A 6086-nucleotide genomic window follows, 5' to 3' on the forward strand; every position below is an offset into this window, starting at 1 on the left:
GCTCCCCCCTTTTCTTGGGGCTTCCTCTCCTACTGCTTTCTCATGCCCCAGACTGTTTCGGGCCACACTTTCTTCCCTGCTTATATGTTAATGACCCAGGGATGACCTTCAATCTCATAGCATTGATTATTGTCAGCTTCAAATAACAATATACCCCTCAGCGTAACTCTCATGGTCTCAATAAGGAGGAGTTTATTTTTCTTAACAGTCCTGAGAGAAGTGATTGCTGGTGATGATTCGCACCTCGGAATCACACGCAGTGATTCGCACCTCGGTAGCACCGCACCTGCGTGGTGGCCTTTCATTCCTGCTTGTTACCTCCTGGTCATGAGCTGGCCACTGGGTTCCCAGCCAGGACATCCACATTCAAGGTGGAGAAAAGGGAAAAAACCACCGGTCAGTATCCCTGCAGCACAAACCTCCCCATCTCCTTGAAGTCTGGATAGTTGGAAAAAAATTAAAAATTACCCAGCAGGTTTCTGTATACATTTCTTTAGCCAAAACTGTATCAATGCCACTTCTAACTGCAAGGGGGCCTGGGGAATCTAGTCTCCAGCATTTAGCTTCAGAGCAGAGAAAAGCAAAGGAGAAGGGGTGGGAATATGGGCGAACCTACAACATTAGCCACAAACACCGCCTAGAAATGCTGGCTCCAAGATTGACTGATTTTATTTTATTTTATTTTGCGGAGTATCACTCTATCTCCCAGGCTAGAGTACAGTGGTTCAATCTCGTCCCACTGCAACCTCCGCCTCCTGGGTTCAAGCGATTCTCCTGCCTTAGCCTCCTGAGTAGCTGGGATCACAGATGCCTGCCATCATGCCCAACTAATTTTTTGTATTTTTAGTAGAGATGGGGGTTTCACCATGTTGGCCAGGCTGGTCTCGAGCTCCTGACCTCATGATTCACCCGCCTCGGCCTCCCAAAGTGCTGGGATTACAGCTGTGAGCCACTGCACTCGCCCTATTTATTTTTCTTTTTATTTTATTTTTTGAGACAGAGTCTTACTCTGTCGCCCAGGCTGGAGTACAATGGTGTGATCTTGGCTCACTGCAACCTCTGCCTCTTGGGTTCAAGCAACTCTCCTGCCTCAGCTTCCTGAGTAGCTGGGATTACAGATACCTGCCACCATGCCTGGCTAATTTTCATATTTTTTAGTAGAGGCGGAGTTTCACCATGTTGGCCAGGCTGGTCTCGAACTCCCAACCTTAAAAGATCCACCCACCTAAGCTTCCCAAAGTGCTGGAATTACAGGCATGAGCCACCACGATCAGCCTGATTACTTTTTGAGACAGAGTCTTGCTCTGTTGCCCAGGCAGGAGTGCAGTGGTGTGATCATGGTTCACTGTAGCCTCAACCTCCTGAGCTCAGGTGATCTTCCTGCCTCAGCCTTCCGAGTAGCTACAACTACAGGTATATGTGACCATGCCTCGCTAATTTTTTAAATTTTTTGTAGAGATGGAATATCCCTGTGTTGCCCGGGGTTGGTCTCAAACTCCTAGGCTCAAGCTATCCTCCAACCTTGGCCTCCCAAAGTACTGGGATTACAGGTGTAAGCTACTGTGTCCAGCTCAAGATTTATACGTCAATTTCTGACCTCTTCTATGAGTTCCAGACTCAAATATAAAAGCTAACCGGCTGGGCACAGTGGCTCACACCTATAATCCCAGCACTTTGGGAGGCCGAGGTGGGTGGATCACCTGAGGTCAAGAGTTTGAGACCAGCGTGGTCAACATAGTGAAACCCCATCTCTACTAAAAATACAAAAAATTAGCCAGGCATGATGGTGGGCACCTGTAATCCCAGCTACTTGGGAGGCTGAGGCAGGAGAATCGCTTGAACCCAGGGGGTGGAGGTTGTGATGAGCCGATATTGCACCATTGCACTCCAGTCTGGGCAACAAGAGCGAAACTCCGCCTCAAAAAAACATAAAAATAAAAATAAATAAATAAAAGCTAACATTTAGCTGGGCACAGTGGCTCACGCCTGTAATCTCAGCACTTTGGGAGGCTGAGGTAGGTGGATCGCCTGAGGTCAGGAATTTGAGACAAGCCTGGCTAACATGGTGAAACCCCATCTCTACTAAAAAAAATACAAAAATTAGTCTGGTATGGTGGCACATGTCTGTAGTCTCAGCTCCTGGAGAGGCTGAGGCAGGAGAATCGCTTGAACCCGGGAGGCAGAGATTGCAGTGAGCAGAGATTGTGCCATTGCACTCCAGCCTGGGGGACAGAGTGACTCTGTCTCAAAAAAAAAAAAAAGGCTAACGTTTGTTGAGTGCTATGTATATTATTATTTGTTGCAAAATCCTACTTCTCCAATAGTTATTTTATTATCTCCCTTTGACAGAGCTAAAAACTGAGGCATAGAGAGGTTAACTAACTTGCCCAAGGTCATATAGTTGGCAGAGTCTGGATTCAAACCCAGGTAACCTGCCTGCACGTTCAGTGCCACCTCTCACCTCCTACTTGACATCTCCACTTGGCTATCTTAAAGGCATCTGAAACTTAAGGCATCTGAAACTTGACACATCTAAGCTAGAAAGTGTAAGAACAAAATTTTTTCCAGTTGTCCTTATTTCCATATATTCCACCATTAGGCCGCTGGTTGCTCAAGCTAAGAATCCAGTAGATGTGTGAATTTCCATCTTCTCTGCTGGCCGAAATCCAGTCCCTCAGCAAGTCCTCTTGATTCTACCATCTTAACCCAAGTCCCCATCATCTCTTGCCAGGACCACTTATAAAAGTCTTTCATCTGGACCTGCTGCTTCCCCTCTGAGCCCCTCAAAACAATTCTCCATACACGGCCACGGCAAGATTTTAAGGAATATAATTCAGATCTTCTCACTCCTTGCTTACAGCCCTTTAGTATTGTCCCATTATACTTTTTTCTTTTTCTTTCTTTCTTTCTTTTATTTCTTTATTTTTTTTTGAGATGGGGTGTCGTTCTGTTGCCCAGGCTGGAGTGCAGTGGCACAGTCTCGGCTCACTGCAACCTCCACCTCCTGAGTTCAGGCAATTCTGTCTCAGCCTCCTGAGTAGCTGGGACTACAGGCGCATGCCACTATGCCCGGCCAATTTTTGTATTTTTAGTAGATGCGGGGTTTCACGATATCGGTCAGGCTGGTTTTGAACTCCTGACCTCAGGTGATCCACCCCCCTTGGCCTCCTAAAGTGCTGGGATTACAGGTTACAGGTGTGAGCCACTGCTCCTGGCCTGTCCTATTTTTCTTTGTTTTTTTTTTTTTTTGGAGACAGTCTCACTCTGTCGCCCAGACTGGAGTGCAGTGGCGCGATCTCGGCTCACTGCAAGCTCCGCCTCCCAGGTTTACGCCCTTCTCCTGCCTCAGCCTCCCGAGTAGCTGGGACTACAGGCGCCCGCCACCTCGCCCGGCTAGTTTTTTGTATTTTTTTTTTTTTAGTAGAGACGGGGTTTCACCGTGTTAGCCAGGATGGTCTCAATCTCCTGACCTCGTGATCCACCCGTCTCGGCCTCCCAAAGTGCTGGGATTACAGGCTTGAGCCACCGCACCCGGCCCCTATTTTTCTTAAAAGGAAATTTGCACTCTCTCTCATGGTTAGGTTCACAAAGTCCTTCCTGGTTTGGCTCCTGGCTACTCCTCCACCAGCGGTACATCCTGTCTCCCCCAACTCAGTTCCTCTAATCATATCACGCCCTTTCCTTCAGAGTCTTGGTATTTGCTGTTCCTTTTCTGGGATGTTTTTTCTCCTGGTTTTTGCCTGGTTAGTTCCTTTGGCTTCCAGCTCAGAAGTCACTACTGGGGTACAGCCTTGTCTTTTCTTTCTCTTCTCTTCTCTTCTTTTCTTTTTTTGAGACTGAGTCTGGCTTTGTTGCCCAGGCTGGAGTGCAGTGGCGTCATCTCAACTCCCTGCAAGCTCTGCCTCCCGGGTTCACGCCATTCTCCTGCCTCAGTCTCCCAAGTAGCTGGACTACAGGCGCCCGCCACCACGCCTGGCTAATTTTTTGTATTTTTTAGTAGAGACAAGGTTTCACCGTGTTAGCCAGGATGGTCTCGATCTTCTGAGCTGGTGATCCACCTGTCTCGGCCTCTCAAAGTGCTGGGATTACAGGGGTGAGCCACTGCGCCCGGCCATAGGGCTACAGTCTTTTCTAGACATGGTCTCCATGGAGAGGAATTTTCCCTAAACACCCCTGGCCTTTGCTCATCCTCTTAGGATTGGAACAACTAGGATTGAAGGAGTGCCTGCGACATGGAACTCTCACTGCTAAAATTGGAAAAGTCCCTGGTAAACTGGAATGAAAGCTTGCTCTCAGGGCAACAGGCACTGAACCATTTTTGTCAACTAAGTAATCTATACAAAATTATAATCCTAGGCTGGGCGCGGTGGCACATGCCTGTAATCCCAGCATTTTGGGAGGCCGAGGCAGGAGGATCATTTGAGCCCAGGATTTTGAGATCAGTCTGGGTGAGATGGCAACGTCCCATCTCTACAAAAAATAAAAAACTAGCTGGGTGTGGTTGGTATGCACCTGTAGTCTCAGCTACTCAGTAGACAGAGGTGGGATGACTGCTTGAACCTGGAAGGTTGAGGCTGCAGTGAGTCATGATGGAACCATTCATTGCATTCCAGCCTGAATGAAAAGTGAGACCCTGTCTCAAAAAAAAAAAAAAAAAAAAAAAAAAAAAAGCTGGGCACGGTGGCTCAAGCCTGTAATCCCAGCACTTTGGGAGGCTGAGACGGGCGGATCACAAGGTCAGGAGATCGAGACCATCCTGGCGAACACGGTGAAACCCCGTCTCTACTAAAAAATACAAAAAACTAGCCGGGCGAGGTGGCGGGCGCCTGTGGTTCCAGCTACTCCGGAGGCTGAGGCAGGAGAATGGCGTAAACCCGGGAGGCGGAGCTTGCAGTGAGCTGAGATCCGACCACTGCACTCCAGCCTGGGCGACAGAGCCAGACTCAGTCTCAAAAAAAAAAAAAAAAAAAAAAACTAAACCTAAAGTATTTATTTACTTATTTATTTATTTAGAGACAGAATCTCCCTTTGTCACCCAGTCTGGAGTGCCATGGCTCAACCTCTGCCTCCCGGGTTCAAGAAATTCTCCTGCCTCAGCCTCTAGAGTAGCTGGGATTACAGGCGTGAGGCACTGTGCTCAACCCTTTTGTTGCTTTTTTTTTGTTTTTTGTTTTTTTGTATTATTTTTCAGTTGGTTTAGAATTTGGACAGAAGAGTACTTGGATATCTTCAAGAACCTGAGAGTCACCTTCTCAGAACAGCCTTCCTATATGCTCCTAATACACACTTACTCCACATCACACCTCTGCCTACATCCTTTATCATTATTATAACCCACAATCATGTATTTCTCTTTTTTATTTTTTTTTTCATTTCATTTTATTTATTTTTTTTGAGACGGAGTCTCGCTCTGTCGCCCAGGGTGGAGTGCAGTAGCGGGATCTCAGCTCACTGCAAGCTCCACCTCCCGGGTTCACGCCATTCTCCTGCCTCAGCCTCCCGAGTAGCTGGGACTACAGGCGCCCGCCACCTCGCCCGGCTAGTTTTTTTGTATTTTTTTAGTAGAGACGGGGTTTCACCGTGTTAGCCAGGATGGTCTCGATCTCCTGACCTCGTGATCCGCCCGTCTCGGCCTCCCAAAGTGCTGGGATTACAGGCTTGAGCCACCGCGCCCGGCCTTTTTCTTTTTTATTGACTGCCTTTTCCATGAAACTTTCCAGGGCAGAGCCCATGTTCATTTCATTCACCACTCCAGTATCTCCAGGGTCTAGTACAGTGCCTGGCAAGTACTCAATAAATGTTTGTTGACTGACTGACTGACTGGCTATGACCTTTTCCAAAGGAGAAATGCCATTTTCATTGAGAAGCCAGAGTGACATCACCCTGCCCATAACAAGCTAGCTGTTGATTCTTGTAACAATAAGGCATTGATTCCAGGCTTGGTGTGGTGGCTCATGCCTGTAATCCCAGCACTTTGGGAGGCTGAAGGTCACTTGAGGTCAAGAGTTCGAGATCAGTCTGGTCAACAGGGTGAAATCCCGTCTCTACTAAAACCACAAAAATTAGCCAGGGGTGTAATCCCACCT

This window comes from Macaca mulatta, chromosome 1 (genome assembly GCF_049350105.2).
Source record: "Macaca mulatta isolate MMU2019108-1 chromosome 1, T2T-MMU8v2.0, whole genome shotgun sequence".
Classification (NCBI taxonomy): domain Eukaryota; kingdom Metazoa; phylum Chordata; class Mammalia; order Primates; family Cercopithecidae; genus Macaca; species Macaca mulatta.